This window comes from Cydia strobilella, chromosome 24 (assembly GCF_947568885.1).
Source record: "Cydia strobilella chromosome 24, ilCydStro3.1, whole genome shotgun sequence".
Lineage (NCBI taxonomy): Eukaryota > Metazoa > Arthropoda > Insecta > Lepidoptera > Tortricidae > Cydia > Cydia strobilella.
In genome coordinates, this window is record NC_086064.1 from 5,468,534 (window position 1) to 5,492,868 (window position 24,335).

Here is a 24,335-nt window from a genome sequence, read left to right on the forward strand (position 1 = left end):
ACGCTCTTCGTATACAATATAACAACGCCTTCAGGATGCTGATGGGACTACCTCGTTTTTGTAGTGCGTCGGGGATGTTCGCGGAGGCCAGGGTAGACTGTTTTTACGCTACAATGAGGAAACGCTGCACATCCCTGGTGCGCAGAGTGCGGGCTAGTTCCAGCGGCATCTTGAGGGCGTTTGCGGAGAGGTTTGATTGCCAGTACTTGAATCACTGTCAGATGATTCACGTGCTGGTGTCCAAGCCTTCCTAAGGCTCGACCGGGCATTATTATTTAGGTTAGATTTTAAGTAATATTTATGATTTTATTAATTAATTTAATTTTAATGTTAATTTTAACTGCTATAATTTTATAATTTTATTATTTAATGTAATGTCCCAATGTAATGTGATATGATCCTAAGTTGGTCGAAATAAATGATTTTATTTATTTATTTATTATTTATCGTATTTTTATAAATCTTCAATTTAGTTTTAAAGTGTGTCGACAGATGGCAGTGAATTTACTGGGGTTACAAAATTTACTATGACAGTACCGCTCTAGTATAAGTTACTCTATGCTATCAGGAAGGACGGGATGTAACACCTTCCTTTAATCTATGATCAGCGTGTGGTGCTGTGTTTGATGATTTTATTTATAGTTAGGTTCATATTAGCTAGAGTGAGGTTTTCTATGGCAACATTAAAAATAATAGAGATAATTCAAGCAAATGAAAGAGAGAGAGAGAGAGAGAGAGAGAGAAAATTTATTTAACATCACAAAACATTATTATCACATCTTGAAAAATATGTACCTACTTAATAGTTTACATACAAAATTGCACTGTCTTTACAATGTCACAGTAATAGCTGGTCTTTTTCCAGCTTCTTTCATTAATCAACACTCTATGATCTATGATAGTACTGCCTATTCTGATAAACTGTAAACTCAATTTTTAGGGTTCCGTACCTCAAAAGGAAAAAACGGAACCCTTATAGGACCACTTTGTTGTCCGTCTGTCCGTCCGTCCGTCCGTCTGTCTGTCAAGACCCTCCATCTTACGTTTTTTGATAATTTTATTTTTAGTTTTAATCGTGCGTCGATAGATGGCAGTGAATTTACTGTGGCTACAAAATTTACTATGACAGTAAACGCTCTATCATATTATATCCTCTTCGGTATGAGGTTTTTTTAGTAAAATTTTACACGCTTTTATTAACCCCCGCCGTCGCAAGAAAGTGCTATAAGTTTGACCGCTATGTCGTGTGTGTGTGTGTGTGTGTGTGTGTGTGTGTGTGTGTGTGTGTGTGTGTGTGTGTGTGTGTGTGTGTGTGCGTGCGTGCGTGCGTGCGTGCGTGCGTGTGTGTGTGTGTGTGTGGCTGACTGTGAGGCCGTCGCTCTTAAACGGTTTAAGCTAGTTGATTTTATGTGCAACGCTGACTTTGCACATAGCCCATATTAACACGCTTACAGTAGTCAAAATATTTTAACGACAAGTTTACCACCGAAAAAGTATAACTACTCTTATTAAGGTTCCATAGCCAAAATGGTAAAAACTTTCTGTACATCCGTCTGTTTGTCCGTCAGTATGTCACAGCTATTTTGCTCACAAACTATCAATTAAGTTAAAATAATATTTTAATGAAGATAGGTGCCACTTCCGTACCCAAAGGGTAAAAACGGGACCCTATTACTAAGACTCCGCTGTCTGTCTGTCTGTCCGTCCGTCTGTCAACTGGCGTTATCTCATGAACCGTGATAGTTAGACAGCTGAAATTTTCACAGATGATGTATTTCTGTTGCCGCTATGGCAACAAATACTAAAAACAGAATAAAATAAATATTTAAGTGGGGCTTCCATACAACAAACGTGATTTTTTTGCTGTTTTTTTTCGTAATGGTACGGAACCCTTCGTGCGCGAGTCCGACTCGCACTTGGCCGGTTTTTTATAGAGTGTGGAAGGTGCATGGAGCAAGCATTTCATTTATTCTTAGTTAGGCATATACATATTATATTGGTTTGAGTGAGGATTCCTTAGCAATTATTAGATTATTAGTATTTGGTCCTGTGAAGGACTGATGATGGAGACCAATGGTAGCCATACAGGGACTGTGTGATGAAACAACACAACCTTATTGAGGTTTGGCTTTTAGAACTGTTGTTCACTAATATATATGACTTCAGAAGAACAGATGTAACAAATAGATGAATCATGAACCTATCACATGAACATCAGTAGGGTGTAGCATTTAATTTTCAGGGTTCCGTACCGAAAGGGTGAAAACGGGACCCTATTACTAAGACTCCACTCGTCTGTCCGTCTTGTCTGTCTGACTGTCACCAGGCTGTATCTCATGAACCGTGATAGCTAGACTGTTGTATTTCTGTTGCCGCTATAACAACAAATACTAAAAAGTACGGAACCCGAGTCCGACTCGCACTTGTCCGGTTTTTTTATCAACCCAAATTCAACAGGTTAAATAACATAACCATTCGCTTTCTTCTGGTAGCGGTAGCACACTCGTATTTCCTAAGCTAGGAAATAGTTTTCTCGCAATATCAATGAATAGCGTATGTGTTTTTAGGGTTCCGTAACTAAAGGGTAAAAACGGGACCCTATTACTAAGACTCCTCTGTCCGTCTGTCTGTCACCAGGCTGTATCTCATAAACAGTGATAGCTAGAAAGTTAAATTTTCAATAACAACAAATACTAAAAAGTACGGAACCCTCGGTAGGCTAGGCCGACTCGCACTTGTTCAGTTTTTTTGTTAAATATTACAAGTCTTTTGTAAACCCCCGAAGCAAAAAGAGGGGTGTTATACTTTTACCGTGTTTGTCTGTAACACCGTGTCTCTTAAACGGGCAAACCGATCGGACGCAGATAATTTAGCACTTGTTCTTCGACATGTTTCATCAAAATATTCTTTATTGCACACTTCAACACAAGAAAATAATACAGATAATACAGTAACTCAAGCAGAGGTATTAAACAACAGGTGGTCTTATCGTTAAAAAGCTTCTATTAGGTTAGTCCAACGACGTGTAAAGCCGCTCATACCCTCCAGAATTCAGGGTATCCAAAGAAATCCATTATTATCGGCCGCCTTGCCTCCGACTGCCTACAAGAGTGAACGTGGAGTCGTCGCCGCACCGCATCTTCCGCTACTCACCGGCGGCTGGTTCAAGAACTCTACGATCCTGCAGGCTCCTGATATAAAACTGTCCTTCTCAGGACAAATACAACTGCCCTTTTCAGGGCAACAGAAAAACTGTTCTTTTCAGAACAAATGTCACTGTTTCTATGACGACACAGCTTCAAGTGTTCTTTTCAGAACACTTGGTTCCTGTTTCTATGTTTATACACAGATCAATCGATGCCTCTTTTTAGCGATAACACCGTTTGGTGCCTCTACCAAAATTGTTTATGTTTTTATACATGTATTGTAAACTGTGTGCAATAAAGAGTATCGTGTTGAACCACTTGTACCCTCGTATATATTAAGTTAATGTAATACTAGGAATCATGATATTTTAATAAAAAATAATAAGTCAGTTTATTCTGATACTTGTACTTGTGTCGCATTCTTGTTCCCCATGCGCTGACCGTGAGGCTCGCGATGTGTGTGATCGTGTAAGCGATGTCCCGCTCGCATCCCGGAGCGGCGTGCGGACCCGCGTCCAATGTGAAGATCGCCCACGTCGCCTGCACGCTCTGCTCTGCACTCGACACCATGCTGACAGGTTAGTGTTGTTCTATATTTATGCACAGATGTACTGAAACAGTTTTGCTCATTTCTTTTTTTCGCATTAAGTCCGCCATTTGTATATTATTTATGTATTTTGTGTTATGAAGTTTAAATAAATAAATTATCTCAGCAAATTTACACTGCCTTATTGGGGTTCTCAAACGGAATGGCATACGAAGGAAGTACATCAAGTCTTCGCTACGCTACGCCCTGCTCCGCTGCTTACCGGTTCAGGAACTACGATGCTGCAGGCTCCAGATATAAAACTGTCAAATGAAAGAGCTCATTGCGAGAATTTCAAATATTTTTTTGGTTCCGTACCTCAAAAGGAAAAAATGGAACCCTCATAGGATCACTCGTGCGTCTGTCTGTCTGTCTGTCTGTCTGTCCGTCTGTCACTGCCTATTTTCTCCGAAACTACTGGACTAATTAAGTTGAAATTTGGAACACATATGTAAGTTTGTGACCCAAAGATGGACATGTAACGTAAACATATTAATTTTAAACACGGGGGCCACTTTTGGGGGGTAAATGAGAAAATTAAAAAATAAAGTTTGTCAAACTATACCGTGTTACATATCAAATGAAAGAGCTCATTGTGAGAATCTCAAAATTTTTTTTTAATAATTTTAAGATAAATTAGAAGTTATTTAAGAAAATAGGCAAAAAATTACCATCCCCCCCCCCCCCCTTTATCTCCAAAACTACTGGGTCAAAAATTTTGAAAAAAATACACAAAATAGATCTTTACCTATAGATCACCGGAAAACCTATTAGAAATGTGCAGTCAAGCGTGAGTCGGACTTAATTACTTAGTTTTTGATCCGACCCCTACGGGTTTTTAAAGACATTTCACATAAAAAATACATTGTTTAAATTGTGTAATGTACGGAACCCTTGGAACACAGGTCCGACTCGCACTTGGCCGGTTTTTTTAATAATTTTATTAGTTATTCAAGAAAGTAGGCAAAAAATGACCATTCCCCCCCTTTATCACCGAAGCTACAGTCTAAAATTTTGAAAAAAATACACAAATTAGATCTTTACCTATAGATCACAGGAAAACCTATCATAAATGTGCACTCAAGCGTGAGTCGGACTTATTTACTTAGTTTTTGATCCGACCCCTACGGGTTTTTTAAAGATATTTCACTCTATTTTCACATAAAAAGTACATTGTTTAAATTGTGTTATGTACGGAACCCTTTTAACGCGAGTCCGACTCGCACTTGGCCGGTTTTTATGTGTGTATTGTGACAAACGAATAAATGGTTTGTCTATCTATCTACCTACTACTACGTAAGGGGGTTTCTTTGTCGATGACGCCCTCCACGCCCTTTTTGCACTCTACGTCACTACTCCTAATTGAGAACTCTTGGTCCAGTTGATAAAGATAGATAGATAATTTCTTTATTCATACCCACAACATACATGGCATTGAAAAGTACAAGATAAGAACATGCAAAACAAGTTAATTACTAAAAACTATTAACTATTACTTTATGAAGCCGTGTGTCGTGGCACAAAAAAGGCGCTGGCTCAGGATTGTGATGCGGCAAGCCACATCGCTGGTATTCTGCCAGCACGTTACATAAGAATATGCAACGCTTAATTTAAAAACAGAACAAATAAAGACGCGACTACCTGATCAAATAAGAAAAATATTGCTTGGCGCTCTATTCTGATATGGGTATTTCCGAGCCTGCGCGTCCCAAGGGCCCGATAAAGTGGCGTATTAGAGTTTTGAATGATTTATCCCGGTCAATATAAGTCTAGTGAAAGTGGCATATATTCACGTTCAGATGCATTTATACACTCAAGTCATGTCTATGTTGTTGGTTTGCCACTGTCGTTTTGTACTAGCGCGGGTGCTATGTTCCTTTTTTTAATCTGTGAGAATAATTAGTAAATGAAGCATTTTTCAGGTTGCTGCATGAAGCGAATACCTACGCCGTTGCAATGGATATCTCAAAGCCCGGATTTCTCAAAGATTTGGCTGCTGTAATAAGGTAGGTACTAGTTTATAATACTAGTAGCTTATAGGTAGATATACATACAATAATAATAATTTTATCCTGCCATTACCGTGCATGTTCTGTTTACCTTAATCTTTTATAAAATCATGGTTGTACCAGCATTTAATTATTGCTTGTCTTTGCTAGGAAATCTACACAGAGGAGTCGAAAATGCAGAAATGACAGCTCGCACACAAATGCATAAAGCTCTGAAGCTTGTAAGCTGCTTAGAAAGTCGCCCAAAACATATTGGCATAGAGTTATGGAGCCCGTCTGCAAAAAGGTAAGAAACTTGTGATATTAACTTCTAATATTTTCACATCTTTATTTGATTCAGATATTTCTATTTAGATGTAACTGCCAGTAGAGAGGTGATGTCTCATTAGATGTAACCCAATGAAAGATTTCTTTCATTAGAACTCCTATATGACTAGTGCTGCAGACTGTTATGGGATGCCTGCAATTTGTAATTATAAACCGACACATGGAGCCGAGGTTTTCTTAAGAGACGCAAGGGGTACCTACTTAAAACGTGTACAATTTGTAATGGGCAGGCTATGTGCATGTGGCACCCTTGGAGTTGCAAATATACATAGGCTTTGGTAACTACTTACTATCAGCAAAGATAGATACAACTCCGTAATAGATGGATACAGTCTAAGGAAAAAACGTGCCTCGAAAATCAAGAAAATTTGATTCTTGTTCAGAGGGCGCTACTAGCTTTAGCCTACTGTCGTATAGATGGCGTTGACGGTTTCGTTTGTTATTTAACAATTTAAACGCATATCAGTGAAAGAACATGGGTCAAAATCATAAAAATAATTAATGCAAATAAAAAAAATCATTTACATTTTATCGTATTTTTATAAATCTTCAATTGAGTTTTAAAGTTTGTCGACAGATGGCAGTGAATTTACTGGGGTTACAAAATTTACTATGACAGTACCGCTCTAGTATAAGTTACTCTATGCTATCAGGAAGGACGGGATGTAACACCTTCCTTTAATCTATGATCAGCGTGTGGTGCTATGTGTTTGATGATTTTATTTATAGTTAGGTTCATATTAGCTAGAGTGAGGTTTTCTATGGCAACATTAAAAATAATAGAGATAATTCAAGCAAATGAAAGAGAGAGAGAGAGAGAGAAAATTTATTTAACATCACAAAACATTATTAAACACACATCTTGAAAAATATGTACCTACTTAATAGTTTACATACTAAATTGCACTGTCTTCACAATGTCACAGTAATAGCTGGTCTTTTTCCAGCTTCTTTCATTAATCAACACTCTATGATCTATGATAGTACTGCCTATTCTGATAAACTGTAAACTCAATTTTTGGGGTTCCGTACCTCAAAAGGAAAAAACGGAACCCTTATAGGACCACTTTGTTGTCCGTCTGTCCGTCCGTCCGTCCGTCTGTCTGTCAAGACCCTCCATCTTACGTTTTTTGATAATTTTATTTTTAGTTTTAATCGTGTGTCGATAGATGGCAGTGAATTTACTGTGGCTACAAAATTTACTATGATAGTAACCGCTCTATCCTATTATATCCTCTTCGGTATGAGGTTTTTTTAGTAAAATTTTACACGCTTTTATTAACCGCCGCCGTCGCAAGAAAGTGCTATAAGTTTGACCGCTATGTCGTGTGTGTGTGTGTGTGGCTGTCTGTGAGGCCGTAGCTTTTAAACGGGTGAAGCTAGTTGATTTTATGTGCAACGTTGACTTCGTAGTCAAAATATTTTAACGACAAGTTTACCACCGAAAAAGTATAACTACTCTTTTTAAGGTTCCATAGCCAAAATGGTAAAAACTTTCTGTACATCCGTCTGTTTGTCCGTCAGTATATCACAGCTATTTTGCTCACAAACTATCAATTATATTAAAATAATATTTTAATGAAGATAGGTGCCATTTCACAAAACAAAACGGTTTTTAGGGTTCCGTACCCAAAGGGTAAAAACGGGACCCTATTACTAAGACTCCGCTGTCTGTCTGTCTGTCTGTCCGTCCGTCTGTCAACTGGCGTTATCTCATGAACCGTGATAGTTAGACAGCTGAAATTTTCACAGATGTATTTCTGTTGCCGCTATGGCAACAAATACTAAAAACAGAATAAAATAAATATTTAAGTGGGGCTTCCATACAACAAACGTGATTTTTTTGCTGTTTTTTTCCGTAATGGTACGGAACCCTTCGTGCGCGAGTCCGACTCGCACTTGGCCGGTTTTTTATAGAGTGTGGAAGGTGCATGGAGCAAGCATTTCATTTATTCTTAGTTAGGCATATACATATTATATTGGTTTGAGTGAGGATTCCTTAGCAATTATTAGATTATTAGTATTTGGTCCTGTGAAGGACTGATGATGGAGACCAATGGTAGCCATACAGGGACTGTGTGATGAAACAACACAACCTTATTGAGGTTTGGCTTTTAGAACTGTTGTTCACTAATATATATGACTTCAGAAGAACAGATGTAACAAATAGATGTACCTATCACATGAACTTCAGTAGGGTGTAGCTATTAATTTTCAGGGTTCCGTACCGGAAGGGTGAAAACGGGACCCTATTACTAAGACTCCACTCGTCTGTCCGTCTTGTCTGTCTGACTGTCACCAGGCTGTATCTCATGAACCGTGATAGCTGACTGACTGTTGTATTTCTGTTGCCGCTATAACAACAAATACTAAAAAGTACGGAAACCTAGTCCGACTCGCACTTGTCCGGTTTTTTTATCAACCCAAATTCTACAGGTTAAATAACATAACCATTCACTTTCTTCTGGTAGCGGTAGCACACTCGTATTTCCTAAGCTAGGAAATAGTTTTCACGCAATATCCAGCAATGAACAGCGTATGTGTTTTTAGGGTTCCGTACCCAAAGGGTAAAAACGGGACCTTATTATTAAGACTCCTCTGTTCGTCTGTCTGTCACCAGGCTGTATCTCATAATCAGTGATAACTAGAAAGTTAAATTTTCGATAACAACAAATACTAAAAAGGACGGAACCCTCGGTGGGCGAGTCCGACTCGCACTTGTCCGGTTTTTTTGTTAAATATTACAAGTTCCCTATCGCTTTTGTAAATTTACCGCTAGTTGTGTGTTTGTCTGTAACACCTTGTCTCTTTAACGGGTAAACCGATTGGACGCAGATATTTTAGCACTTGTTCTTCGACATGTTTCATCAAAATATTCTTTATTGCACACTTCAGCAAGCAGAGGTATTAAACAACAGGTGGTCTTATCGTTAAAAAGCTTTTATTAGGTTAGTCCAACGACGTGTAAAGCCGCTCATACCCTCCAGAATTCAGGGTATCCAAAGAAATCCATTATTATCGGCCGCCTTGCCTCCGACTGCCTACAAGAGTGAACGTGGAGTCGTCGCCGCACCGCATCTTCCGCTACTCACCGGCGGCTGGTTCAAGAACTCTACGATCCTGCAGGCTCCTGATATAAAACTGTCCTTCTCAGGACAAATACAACTGCCCTTTTCAGGGCAACAGAAAAACTGTTCTTTTCAGAACAAATGTCACTGTTTCTATGACGACACAGCTTCAAGTGTTCTTTTCAGAACACTTGGTTCCTGTTTCTATGTTTATACACAGATCAATCGATGCCTCTTTTTAGCGATAACACCGTTTGGTGCCTCTACCAAAATTGTTTATGTTTTTATACATGTATTGTAAACTGTGTGCAATAAAGAGTATCGTGTTGAACCACTTGTACCCTCGTATATATTAAGTTAATGTAATACTAGGAATCATGATATTTTAATAAAAAATAATAAGTCAGTTTATTCTGATACTTGTACTTGTGTCGCATTCTTGTTCCCCATGCGCTGACCGTGAGGCTCGCGATGTGTGTGATCGTGTAAGCGATGTCCCGCTCGCATCCCGGAGCGGCGTGCGGACCCGCGTCCAATGTGAAGATCGCCCACGTCGCCTGCACGCTCTGCTCTGCACTCGACACCATGCTCACAGGTTAGTGTTGTTCTATATTTATGCACAGATGTACTGAAACAGTTTTGCTCATTTCTTTTTTTCGCATTAAGTCCGCCGTTTGTATATTATTTATGTATTTTGTGCTATGAAGTTTAAATAAATAAATTATCTCAGCAAGTTTACACTGCCTTATTGGGGTTCTCAAACGGAATGGCATACGAAGGAAGTACATCAAGTCTTCGCTACGCTACGCCCTGCTCCGCTGCTTACCGGTTCAGGAACTACGATGCTGCAGGCTCCAGATATAAAACTGTCCTTCTCAGGACAAATACAACTGCCCTTTTCAGGGCAACAGAAAAACTGTTCTTTTCAGAACACTTGTTTCCTGTTTCTATGACGACAACGCAAAAATGTTCTTTTCAGAACAACTGTCACTGTTTCTATGTGTATACACTTCAATCAGTCTATGTATTGATTTGTTTAGTCTCCATTGCACAATATAGCAGAAATGGCGGACTTAAGGCATTCTATACTAGTCAACCAATGGGCTAAACCAAAAAGAAAGCAGGTCCTGGGTCTTTTAAATTAAATTGTAAACAAGACATAAGTATAATATTTAGTAATATCACGGCTGGTCTGATATATCGCTAATAATAGAATGTTACAAGTTGACCAAGGACCTCTATCATTAATAAACCCCTCAAGATGCTTCTGCTCATTCAAATAAATAACCCTTATGTATATTTTTATCCTACTGTCTCCTGTCCAAACATATTATAACTCTCTCTATTTAGAATCTATTTGTGAATTTTTTTGTATGAATACTTATACTTGTGTTATGTTCTTGGTTCCCATGCGCTGGTCGTGATGCTCGCGGCGGCTACTGCGGTTATCACGCGGATGCAGCTCTGAAACAGCTCGCAATGCACGCAGTGATGTGCCGTCCGCATCCCGGAGCGGCGTGCGGGGCCGGTATCTAGTGTGAAGATCGCCTTCGTCGCTTGCGTGCTCTGTTCTGCCGTCGTCCCCGTGCTATCAGGTTAGTGTTGTTCTAAATGTATGCACAAGTGTAGTGAAACAGTCTTTCTCACAGGCCAGGGGTTAATTTTCGTGTTCCCTCTTTAATTTACTAGCACTCGCTTACCTGGATTCTAGCAGAATTACTAGTGCTTCGCTCGAAAGAGTGGAGCGTATAACTGAGCCAGAACCCTTTTGTTTTGCTGCAACGCACACAGCTATCTTACAGTTTATTTTTTAAGTATTGTTTTTTATCTTAATGTTGCTTTTTCTATCTCTTTTGTTTCTTTTTAGGGCTCCGTACCTCAAAAGGAATAAACGGAACTCTTATAGAATCACTCGTGCGTCTGTCTGTTTATAAAATCATGGTTGTACCAGCATTTAGTTATTGCTTGTCTTTGCTAGGAAATCTACAGAGAGGAGTCGAAAATGCAGAAATGACAGCTCGCACACAAATGCCTAAAGCTCTGAAGCTTGTAAGCTGCTTAGAAAGTCGCCCAAAACATATTGGCATAGAGTTATGGAGCCCGTCTGCAAAAAGGTAAGAAAATTGTGATATTAACTTCTAATATTTTCACATCTTTATTTGATTCAGATATTTCTATTTAGATGTAACTGCCAGTAGAGAGGTGATGTCTCATTAGATGTAACCCAATGAAAGATTTCTCTCATTAGAACTCCTATATGACTAGTGCTGCAGACTGTTATGGGATGCCTGCAATTTTTAATTATAAACCGACACATGGAGCCGAGGTTTTCTTAAGAGACGCAAGGGGTACCTACTTAAAACGTGTACAATTTCTAATGGGCAGGCTATGTGCATGTGGCACCCTTGGAGTTGCAAATATACATAGGCTTTGGTAACTACTTACTATCAGCAAAGATAGATATAACTCCGTAATAGATGGATACAGTCTAAGGAAAAAACGTGCCTCGAAAATCAAGAAAATTTGATTCTCGTTCAGAGGGCGCTACTGAATTTACTGGGGTTACAAAATTTACTATGACAGTACCGCTCTAGTATAAGTTACTCTATGCTATCAGGAAGGACGGGATGTAACACCTTCCTTTAATCTATGATCAGCGTGTGGTGCTATGTGTTTGATGATTTTATTTATAGTTAGGTTCATATTAGCTAGAGTGAGGTTTTCTATGGCAACATTAAAAATAATAGAGATAATTCAAGCAAATGAAAGAGAGAGAGAGAGAGAGAGAAAATTTATTTAACATCACAAAACATTATTAAACACACATCTTGAAAAATATGTACCTACTTAATAGTTTACAACTTTACATACTAAAGTGCACTGTCTTCACAATCTATTGACTCGCACATATTGTATACTATTGTAATATTTATGATGTCACAGTAATAGCTGGTCTTATGTCTCTGACGAAAGAGTGTTAGGAGTTTTCCAGCTTCTTTCATTAATCAACACTCTATGATCTATGATAGTACTGCCTATTCTGATAAACTGTAAACTCAATTTTTGGGGTTCCGTACCTCAAAAGGAAAAAACGGAACCCTTATAGGACCACTTTGTTGTCCGTCTGTCCGTCCGTCCGTCCGTCTGTCAAGACCCTCTATCTTACGTTTTTTGATAATTTTATTTTTAGTTTTAATCATGTGTCGATAGATGGCAGTGAATTTACTGTGGCTACAAAATTTACTATGACAGTAACCGCTCTATCCTATTATATCCTCTTCGGTATGAGGTTTTTTTAGTAAAATTTTACACGCTTTTATTAACCGCCGCCGTCGCAAGAAAGTGCTATAAGTTTGACCGCTATGTCGTGTGTGTGTGTGTGTGTGTGTGGCTGTCTGTGAGGCCGTAGCTCTTAAACGGGTGAAGCTAGTTGATTTTATGTGCAACGTTGACTTCGTAGTCAAAATATTTTAACGACAAGTTTACCACCGAAAAAGTATAACTACTCTTTTTAAGGTTCCATAGCCAAAATGGTAAAAACTTTCTGCACATCCGTCTGTTTGTCCGTCAGTATATCACAGCTATTTTGCTCACAAACTATCAATTATATTAAAATAATATTTTAATGAAGATAGGTGCCACTTCACAAAACAAAACGGTTTTTAGGGTTCCGTACCCAAAGGGTAAAAACGGGACCCTATTACTAAGACTCCGCTGTCTGTCTGTCTGTCCGTCCGTCTGTCAACTGGCGTTATCTCATGAACCGTGATAGTTAGACAGCTGAAATTTTCACAGATGATGTATTTCTGTTGCCGCTATGGCAACAAATACTAAAAACAGAATAAAATAAATATTTAAGTGGGGCTTCCATACAACAAACGTGATTTTTTGCTGTCTTTTTCCGTAATCGTACGGAACCCTTCGTGCGCGAGTCCGACTCGCACTTGGCCGGTTTTTTATAGAGTGTGGAAGGTGCATGGAGCAAGCATTGCATTTATTCTTAGTTAGGCATATACATATTATATTGGTTTGAGTGAGGATTCCTTAGCAATTATTAGTATTTGGTCCTGTGAAGGACTGATGATGGAGACCAATGGTAGCCATACAGGGACTGTGTGATGAAACAACACAACCTTATTGAGGTTTGGCTTTTAGAACTGTTGTTCACTAATATATATGACTTCAGAAGAACAGATGTAACAAATAGATGTACCTATCACATGAACTTCAGTAGGGTGTAGCTATTAATTTTCAGGGTTCCGTACCGGAAGGGTGAAAACGGGACCCTATTACTAAGACTCCACTCGTCTGTCCGTCTTGTCTGTCTGTCTGTCACCAGGCTGTATCTCATGAACCGTGATAGCTAGACTGCTGTATTTCTGTTGCCGCTATAACAACAAATACTAAAAAGTACGGAACCCGAGTCCGACTCGCACTTGTCCGGTTTTTTATCAACCCAAATTCTACAGGTTAAATAACATAACCATTCACTTTCTTCTGGTAGCGGTAGCACACTCGTATTTCCTAAGCTAGGAAATAGTTTTCACGCAATATCCAGCAATGAACAGCGTATGTGTTTTTAGGGTTCCGTACCCAAAGGGTAAAAACGGGACCCTATTATTAAGACTCCTCTGTTCGTCTGTCTGTCACAAGGCTATATCTCATAAACAGTGATAGCTAGAAAGTTAAATTTTCAATAACAACAAATACTAAAAAGTACGAAACCCTCGGTGGGCGAGGCCGACTCGCACTTGTTCAGTTTTTTTGTTAAATATTACAAGTCTTTTGTAAACCCCCGAAGCAAAAAGAGGGGTGTTATACTTTTACCGTGTTTGTCTGTAACACCGTGTCTCTTAAACGGGCAAACCGATCGGACGCAGATATTTTAGCACTTGTTCTTCGACATGTTTCATCAAAATATTCTTTATTGCACACTTCAACACAAGAAAATAATACAGATAATACAGTAACTCAAGCAGAGGTATTAAACAACAGGTGGTCTTATCGTTAAAAAGCTTTTATTAGGTTAGTCCAACGACGTGTAAAGCCGCTCATACCCTCCAGAATTCAGGGCATCCAAAGAAATCCATTATTATCGGCCGCCTTGCCTCCGACTGCCTACAAGAGTGAACGTGGAGTCGTCGCCGCACCGCATCTTCCGCTACTCACCGGCGGCTGGTTCAAGAACTCTACGATCCTGCAGGCTCCTGATATAAAACTGTCCTTCTCAGGATAAATACAACTGCCCTTTTCAGGGCAACAGAAAAACTGTTCTTTTCAGAACAAATGTCACTGTTTCTATGACGACACAGCTTCAAGTGTTCTTTTCAGAACACTTGGTTCCTGTTTCTATGTTTATACACAGATCAATCGATGCCTCTTTTTAGCGATAACACCGTTTGGTGCCTCTACCAAAATTGTTTATGTTTTTATACATGTATTGTAAACTGTGTGCAATAAAGAGTATCGTGTTGAACCACTTGTACCCTCGTATATATTAAGTTAATGTAATACTAGGAATCATGATATTTTAATAAAAAAGAATATGTCAGTTTATTCTGATACTTGTACTTGTGTCGCATTCTTGTTCCCCATGCGCTGACCGTGAGGCTCGCGATGTGTGTGATCGTGTAAGCGATGTCCCGCTCGCATCCCGGAGCGGCGTGCGGACCCGCGTCCAATGTGAAGATCGCCCACGTCGCCTGCACGCTCTGCTCTGCACTCGACACCATGCTGACAGGTTAGTGCTGTTCTATATTTATGCACAGATGTACTGAAACAGTTTTGCTCATTTCTTTTTTTCGCATTAAGTCCGCCATTTGTATATTATTTATGTATTTTGTGCTATGAAGTTTAAATAAATAAATTATCTCAAAACGGAATGGCATACGAAGGAAGTACATCAAGTCTTCGCTACGCTACGCCCTGCTCCGCTGCTTACCGGTTCAGGAACTACGATGCTGCATGCTCCAGATATAAAACTGTCCTTCTCAGGACAAATACAACTGCCCTTTTCAGGGCAACAGAAAAACTGTTCTTTTCAGAACACTTGTTTCCTGTTTCTATGACGACAACGCAAAAATGTTCTTTTCAGAACAACTGTCACTGTTTCTATGTGTATACACTTCAATCAGTCTATGTATTGATTTGTTTAGTCTCCATTGCACAATATAGCAGAAATGGCGGACTTAAGGCATTCTATACTAGTCAACCAATGGGCTAAACCAAAAAGAAAGCAGGTCCTGGGTCTTTTAAATTAAATTGTAAACAAGACATAAGTATAATATTTAGTAATATCACGGCTGGTCTGATATATCGCTAATAATAGAATGTTACAAGTTGACCAAGGACCTCTATCATTAATAAACCCCTCAAGATGCTTCTGCTCATTCAAATAAATAACCCTTATGTATATTTTTATCCTACTGTCTCCTGTCCAAACATATTATAACTCTCTCTATTTAGAATCTATTTGTGAATTTTTTTGTATGAATACTTATACTTGTGTTATGTTCTTGGTTCCCATGCGCTGGTCGTGATGCTCGCGGCGGCTACTGCGGTTATCACGCGGATGCAGCTCTGAAACAGCTCGCAATGCACGCAGTGATGTGCCGTCCGCATCCCGGAGCGGCGTGCGGGGCCGGTATCTAGTGTGAAGATCGCCTTCGTCGCTTGCGTGCTCTGTTCTGCCGTCGTCCCCGTGCTATCAGGTTAGTGTTCTAAATGTATGCACAAGTGTAGTGAAACAGTCTTTCTCACAGGCCAGGGGTTAATTTTCGTGTTCCCTCTTTAATTTACTAGCACTCGCTTACCTGGATTCTAGCAGAATTACTAGTGCTTCGCTCGAAAGAGTGGAGCGTATAACTGAGCCAGAACCCTTTTGTTTTGCTGCAACGCACACAGCTATCTTACAGTTTATTTTTTAAGTATTGTTTTTTATCTTAATGTTGCTTTTTCTATCTCTTTTGTTTCTTTTTAGGGCTCCGTACCTCAAAAGGAATAAACGGAACTCTTATAGAATCACTCGTGCGTCTGTCTGTTTATAAAATCATGGTTGTACCAGCATTTAATTATTACTTGTCTTTGCTAGGAAATCTACAGAGAGGAGTCGAAAATGCAGAAATGACAGCTCGCACACAAATGCCTAAAGCTCTGAAGCTTGTAAGCTGCTTAGAAAGTCGCCCAAAACATATTGGCATAGAGTTATGGAGCCCGTCTGCAAAAAGGTAAGAAACTTGTGATATTAACTTCTAATATTTTCACATCTTTATTTGATTCAGATATTTCTATTTAGATGTAACTGCCAGTAGAGAGGTGATGTCTCATTAGATGTAACCCAATGAAAGATTTCTCTCATTAGAACTCCTATATGACTAGTGCTGCAGACTGTTATGGGATGCCTGCAATTTGTAATTATAAACCGACACATGGAGCCGAGGTTTTCTTAAGAGACGCAAGGGGTGCTATCAGGAAGGACGGGATGTAACACCTTCCTTTAATCTATGATCAGCGTGTGGTGCTATGTGTTTGATGATTTTATTTATAGTTAGGTTCATATTAGCTAGAGTGAGGATTTCTATGGCAACATTAAAAATAATAGAGATAATTCAAGCAAATGAAAGAGAGAGAGAGAGAGAAAATTTATTTAACATCACAAAACATTATTAAACATCTTGAAAAATATGTACCTACTTAATAGTTTACAACTTTACATACTAAATTGCACTGTCTTCACAATCTATTGACTCGCACATATTGTATACTATTGTAATTTTTATGATGTCACAGTAATAGCTGGTCTTATGTCTCTGACGAAAGAGTGTTAGGAGATTTCCAGCTTCTTTCATTAATCAACACTATGATCTATGATAGTACTGCCTATTCTGATAAACTGTAAACTCAATTTTTGGGGTTCCGTACCTCAAAAGGAAAAAACGGAACCCTTATAGGACCACTTTGTTGTCCGTCTGTCCGTCCGTCCGTCCGTCCGTCCGTCTGTCTGTCAAGACCCTCTATCATACGTTTTTTGATAATTTTATTTTTAGTTTTAATCGTGTGTCGATATATGGCAGTGAATTTACTGTGGCTACAAAATTTACTATGACAGTAACCGCTCTATCCTATTATATCCTCTTCGGTATGAGGTTTTTTTAGTAAAATTTTACACGCTTTTATTAACCCCCGCCGTCGCAAGAAAGTGCTATAAGTTTGACCGCTATGTCGTGCGTGTGTGTGTGTGTGTGTGTGTGTGTGTGTGTGTGTGTGTGTGTGTGTGTGTGTGTGTGTGTGTGTGTGTGTGTGAGTGTGTGAGTGAGTGCGCGTGCGTGTGTGTGTGTGTGAGTGTGTGTGGCTGACTGTGAGGCCGTCGCTCTTAAACGGTTTAAGCTAGTTGATTTTATGTGCAACGCTGACTTTGCACATAGCCCATATTAACACGCTTACAGTAGTCAAAATATTTTAACGACAAGTTTACCACCGAAAAAGTATAACTACTCTTATTAAGGTTCCATAGCCAAAATGGTAAAAACTTTCTGTACATCCGTCTGTTTGTCCGTCAGTATGTCACAGCTATTTTGCTCACAAACTATCAATTATGTTAAAATAATATTTTAATGAAGATAGGTGCCACTTCCGTACCCAAAGGGTAAAAACGGGACCCTATTACTAAGACTCCGCTGTCTGTCTGTCTGTCCGTCCGTCTGTCAACTGGCGTTATCTCATGAACCGTGATAGTTAGACAGCTGAAATTTTCACAGATGATGTATTTCTGTTGCCGCTATGGCAACAAATACTAAAAACAGTATAAAATAAATATTTAAGTGGGGCTTCCATACAACAAACGTGATTTTTTTGCTGTTTTTTTTTCGTAATGGTACGGAACCCTTCGTGCGCGAGTCCGACTCGCACTTGGCCGGTTTTTTATAGAGTGTGGAAGGTGCATGGAGCAAGCATTTCATTTATTCTTAGTTAGGCATATACATATTATATTGGTTTGAGTGAGGATTCCTTAGCAATTATTAGATTATTAGTATTTGGTCCTGTGAAGGACTGATGATGGAGACCAATGGTAGCCATACAGGGACTGTGTGATGAAACAACACAACCTTATTGAGGTTTGGCTTTTAGAACTGTTGTTCACTAATATATATGACTTCAGAAGAACAGATGTAACAAATAGATGAATCATGAACCTATCACATGAACTTCAGTAGGGTGTAGCATTTAATTTTCAGGGTTCCGTACCGAAAGGGTGAAAACGGAACCCTATTACTAAGACTCCACTCGTCTGTCCGTCTTGTCTGTCTAACTGTCACCAGGCTGTATCTCATGAACCGTGATACTAGCTATCACGGTTGTATTTCTGTTGCCGCTATAACAACAAATACTAAAAAGTACGGAACCCTCGGTGGGCGAGGCCGACTCGCACTTGTTCAGTTTTTTTGTTAAATATTACAAGTCTTTTGTAAACCCCCGAAGCAAAAAGAGGGGTGTTATACTTTTACCGTGTTTGTCTGTAACACCGTGTCTCTTAAACGGGCAAACCGATCGGACGCAGATAATTTAGCACTTGTTCTTCGACATGTTTCATCAAAATATTCTTTATTGCACACTTCGACACAAGAAAATAATACAGATAATACAGTAACTCAAGCAGAGGTATTAAACAACAGGTGGTCTTATCGTTAAAAAGCTTTTATTAGGTTTGTCCAACGACGTGTAAAGCCGCTCATACCCTCCAGAATTCAGGGTATCCAAAGAAATCCATTATTATCGGCCGCCTTGCCTCCGACTGCCTACAAGAGTGAACGTGGAGTCGTCGCCGCACCGCATCTTCCGCTACTCACCGGCGGCTGGTTCAAGAACTCTACGATCCTGCAGGCTCCTGATATAAAACTGTCCTTCTCAGGACAAATACAACTGCCCTTTTCAGGGCAACAGAAAAACTGTTCTTTTCAGAACAAATGTCACTGTTTCTATGACGACACAGCTTCAAGTGTTCTTTTCAGAACACTTGGTTCCTGTTTCTATGTTTATACACAGATCAATCGATGCCTCTTTTTAGCGATAACACCGTTTGGTGCCTCTACCAAAATTGTTTATGTTTTTATACATGTATTGTAAACTGTGTGCAATAAAGAGTATCGTGTTGAACCACTTGTACCCTCGTATATATTAAGTTAATTTAATACTAGGAATCATGATATTTTAATAAAAAAGAATATTCTGATACTTGTACTTGTGTCGCATTCTTGTTCCCCATGCGCTGACCGTGAGGGTGTGATCGTGTAAGCGATGTCCCGCTCGCATCCCGGAGCGGCGTGCGGACCCGCGTCCAATGTGAAGATCGCCCACGTCGCCTGCACGCTCTGCTCTGCACTCGACACCATGCTGACAGGTTAGTGTTGTTCTATATTTATGCATAGATGTACTGAAACAGTTTTGCTCATTTCTTTTTTTCGCATTAAGTCCGCCATTTGTATATTATTTATGTATTTTGTGCTATGAAGTTTAAATAAATAAATTATCTCAGCAAATTTACACTGCCTTATTGGGGTTCTCAAACGGAATGGCATACGAAGGAAGTACATCAAGTCTTCGCTACGCTACGCCCTGCTCCGCTGCTTACCGGTTCAAGAACTACGATGCTGCAGGCTCCAGATATAAAACTGTCCTTCTCAGGACAAATACAACTGCCCTTTTCAGGGCAACAGAAAAACTGTTCTTTTCAGAACACTTGTTTCCTGTTTCTATGACGACAACGCAAAAATGTTCTTTTCAGAACAACTGTCACTGTTTCTATGTGTATACACTTCAATCAGTCTATGTATTGATTTGTTTAGTCTCCATTGCACAATATAGCAGAAATGGCGGACTTAAGGCATTCTATACTAGTCAACCAATGGGCTAAAACAAAAAGAAAGCAGGTCCTGGGTCTTTTAAATTAAATTGTAAACAAGACATAAGTATAATATTTAGTAATATCACGGCTGGTCTGATATATCGCTAATAATAGAATGTTACAAGTTGACCAAGGACCTCTATCATTAATAAACCCCTCAAGATGCTTCTGCTCATTCAAATAAATAACCCTTATGTATATTTTTATCCTACTGTCTCCTGTCCAAACATATTATAAGTCTCTCTATTTGTGAATTTTTTTGTATGAATACTTATACTTGTGTTATGTTCTTGGTTCCCATGCGCTGGTCGTGATGCTCGCGGCGGCTACTGCGGTTATCACGCGGATGCAGCTCTGAAACAGCTCGCAATGCACGCAGTGATGTGCCGTCCGCATCCCGGAGCGGCGTGCGGGGCCGGTATCTAGTGTGAAGATCGCCTTCGTCGCTTGCGTGCTCTGTTCTGCCGTCGTCCCCGTGCTATCAGGTTAGTGTTGTTCTAAATGTATGCACAAGTGTAGTGAAACAGTCTTTCTCACAGGCCAGGGGTTAATTTTCGTGTTCCCTCTTTAATTTACTAGCACTCGCTTACCTGGATTCTAGCAGAATTACTAGTGCTTCGCTCGAAAGAGTGGCGCGTATAACTGAGCCAGAATCCTTTTGTTTTGCTGCAACGCACACAGCTATCTTACAGTTTATTTTTTAAGTTTTGTTTTTTATCTTAATGTTGCTTTTTCTATCTCTTTTGTTTCTTTTTAGGGCTCCGTACCTCAAAAGGAATAAACGGAACTCTTATAGAATCACTCGTGCGTCTGTCTGTTTATAAAATCATGGTTGTACCAGCATTTAATTATTGATTGTCTTTGCTAGGAAATCTACAGAGAGGAGTCGAAAATGCAGAAATGACAGCTCGCACACAAATGCCTAAAGCTCTGAAGCTTGTATGCTGCTTAGAAAGTCGCCCAAAACATATTGGCATAGAGTTATGGAGCCCGTCTGCAAAAAGGTAAGAAACTTGTGATATTAACTTCTAATATTTTCACATCTTTATTTGATTCAGATATTTCTATTTAGATGTAACTGCCAGTAGAGAGGTGATGTCTCATTAGATGTAACCCAATGATTTCTCTTATTAGAACTCCTATATGACTAGTGCTGCAGACTGTTATGGGATGCCTGCAATTTTTAATTATAAACCGACACATGGAGCCGAGGTTTTCTTAAGAGACGCAAGGGGTACCTACTTAAAACGTGTACAATTTCTAATGGGCAGGCTATGTGCATGTGGCACCCTTGGAGTTGCAAATATACATAGGCTTTGGTAACTACTTACTATCAGCAAAGATAGATATAACTCCGTAATAGATGGATACAGTCTAAGGAAAAAACGTGCCTCGAAAATCAAGAAAATTTGATTCTCGTTCAGGGCGCTACTGAATTTACTGGGGTTACAAAATTTACTATGACAGTACCGCTCTAGTATAAGTTACTCTATGCTATCAGGAAGGACGGGATGTAACACCTTCCTTTAATCTATGATCAGCGTGTGGTGCTATGTGTTTGATGATTTTATTTATAGTTAGGTTCATATTAGCTAGAGTGAGGATTTCTATGGCAACATTAAAAATAATAGAGATAATTCAAGCAAATGAAAGAGAGAGAGAGAGAGAAAATTTATTTAACATCACAAAACATTATTAAACATCTTGAAAAATATGTACCTACTTAATAGTTTACAACTTTACATACTAAATTGCACTGTATTCACAATCGATTGACTCGCACATATTGTATACTATTGTAATTTTTATGATGTCACAGTAATAGCTGGTCTTATGACTCTGACGAAAGAGTGTTAGGAGTTTTCCAGCTTCTTTCATTAATCAACACTCTATGATCTATGATAGTACTGCCTATTCTGATAAACTGTAAACTCAATTTTTGGGGTTCCGTACCTCAAAAGGAAAAAACGGAACCCTTATAGGACCACTTTGTTGTCAGTCTGTCCGTCCGTCCGTCCGTCCGTCTGTCTGTCAAGACCCTCTATCTTACGTTTTTTGATAATTTTATTTTTAGTTTTAATCGTGTGTCGATAGATGGCAGTGAATTTACTGTGGCTACAAAATTTACTATGACAGTAACCGCTCTATCCTATTATATCCTCTTCGGTATGAGGTTTTTTTAGTAAAATTTTACACGCTTTTATTAACCCCCGCCGTCGCAAGAAAGTGCTATATGTTTGACCGCTATGTCGTGTGTGTGTGTGTGTGTGTGTGTGTGTGTGTGTGTGTGTGTGTGCGTGCGTGCGTGCGTGCGTGCGTGCGTGTGTGTGTGTGTGTGTGTGTGTGTGTGGCTGACTGTGAGGCCGTCGCTCTTAAACGGTTTAAGCTAGTTGATTTTATGTGCAACGCTGACTTTGCACATAGCCCATATTAACACGCTTACAGTAGTCAAAATATTTTAACGACAAGTTTACCACCGAAAAAGTATAACTACTACTCTTATTAAGGTTCCATAGCCAAAATGGTAAAAACTTTCTGTACATCCGTCTGTTTGTCCGTCAGTATGTCACAGCTATTTTGCTCACAAACTATCAATTATGTTAAAATAATATTTTAATGAAGATAGGTGCCACTTCACAAAACAAAACGGTTTTTAGGGTTCCGTACCCAAAGGGTAAAAACGGGACCCTATTATTTACTAAGACTCCGCTGTCTGTCTGTCTGTCCGTCCGTCTGTAAACTGGCGTTATCTCATAAACCGTGATAGTTAGACAGCTGAAATTTTCACAGATGATGTATTTCTGTTGCCGCTATGGCAAAAAATACTAAAAACAGAATAAAATAAATATTTAAGTGGGGTTTCCATACAACAAACGTGATTTTTTTGCTGTTTTTTTTTTTCGTAATGGTACGGAACCCTTCGTGCGCGAGTCCGACTCGCACTTGGCCGGTTTTTTATAGTGTGGAAGGTGCATGGAGCAAGCATTTCATTTATTCTTAGTTAGGCATATACATATTATATTGGTTTGAGTGAGGATTCCTTAGCAATTATTAGATTATTAGTATTTGGTCCTGTGAAGGACTGATGATGGAGACCAATGGTAGCCATACAGGGACTGTGTGATGAAACAACACAACCTTATTGAGGTTTGGCTTTTAGAACTGTTGTTCACTAATATATATGACTTCAGAAGAACAGATGTAACAAATAGATGAATCATGAACCTATCACATGAACTTCAGTAGGGTGTAGCATTTAATTTTCAGGGTTCCGTACCGAAAGGGTGAAAACGGGACCCTATTACTAAGACTCCACTCGTCTGTCCGTCTTGTCTGTCTGACTGTCACCAGGCTGTATCTCATGAACCGTGATAGCTGACTGACTGTTGTATTTCTGTTGCCGCTATAACAACAAATACTAAAAAGTACGGAACCCGAGTCCGACTCGCACTTGTCCGGTTTTTTTATCAACCCAAATTCTACAGGTTAAATAACATAACCATTCACTTTCTTCTGGTAGCGGTAGCACACTCGTATTTCCTAAGCTAGGAAATAGTTTTCTCGCAATATCAATGAATAGCGTATGTGTTTTTAGGGTTCCGTAACTAAAGGGTAAAAACGGGACCCTATTACTAAGACTCCTCTGTCCGTCTGTCTGTCACCAGGCTGTATCTCATAAACAGTGATAGCTAGAAAGTTAAATTTTCAATAACAACAAATACTAAAAAGTACGGAACCCTCGGTGGGCGAGGCCGACTCGCACTTGTTCAGTTTTTTTGTTAAATATTACAAGTCTTTTGTAAACCCCCGAAGCAAAAAGAGGGGTGTTATACTTTTACCGTGTTTGTCTGTAACACCGTGTCTCTTAAACGGGCAAACCGATCGGACGCAGATAATTTAGCACTTGTTCTTCGACATGTTTCATCAAAATATTCTTTATTGCACACTTCGACACAAGAAAATAATACAGATAATACAGTAACTCAAGCAGAGGTATTAAACAACAGGTGGTCTTATCGTTAAAAAGCTTCTATTAGGTTAGTCCAACGACGTGTAAAAAGCCGCTCATACCCTCCAGAATTCAGGGTATCCAAAGAAATCCATTATTATCGGCCGCCTTGCCTCCGACTGCCTACAAGAGTGAACGTGGAGTCGTCGCCGCACCGCATCTTCCGCTACTCACCGGCGGCTGGTTCAAGAACTCTACGATCCTGCAGGCTCCTGATATAAAACTGTCCTTCTCAGGACAAATACAACTGCCCTTTTCAGGGCAACAGAAAAACTGTTCTTTTCAGAACA

General features: G+C 39.4%; 1 long non-coding RNA gene across 1 annotated transcript; it reads left to right on the forward strand.

The window, feature by feature from the left end:
* Positions 1–10,542: 10,542 nt before the first annotated feature.
* Positions 10,543–18,435, forward strand: LOC134752327 (uncharacterized). Its single transcript, XR_010128751.1, has 4 exons — positions 10,543–10,731; positions 11,115–14,876; positions 15,714–15,846; positions 16,227–18,435. It is a non-coding gene; the product is annotated as an uncharacterized LOC134752327 (long non-coding RNA).
* Positions 18,436–24,335: the final 5,900 nt, after the last annotated feature.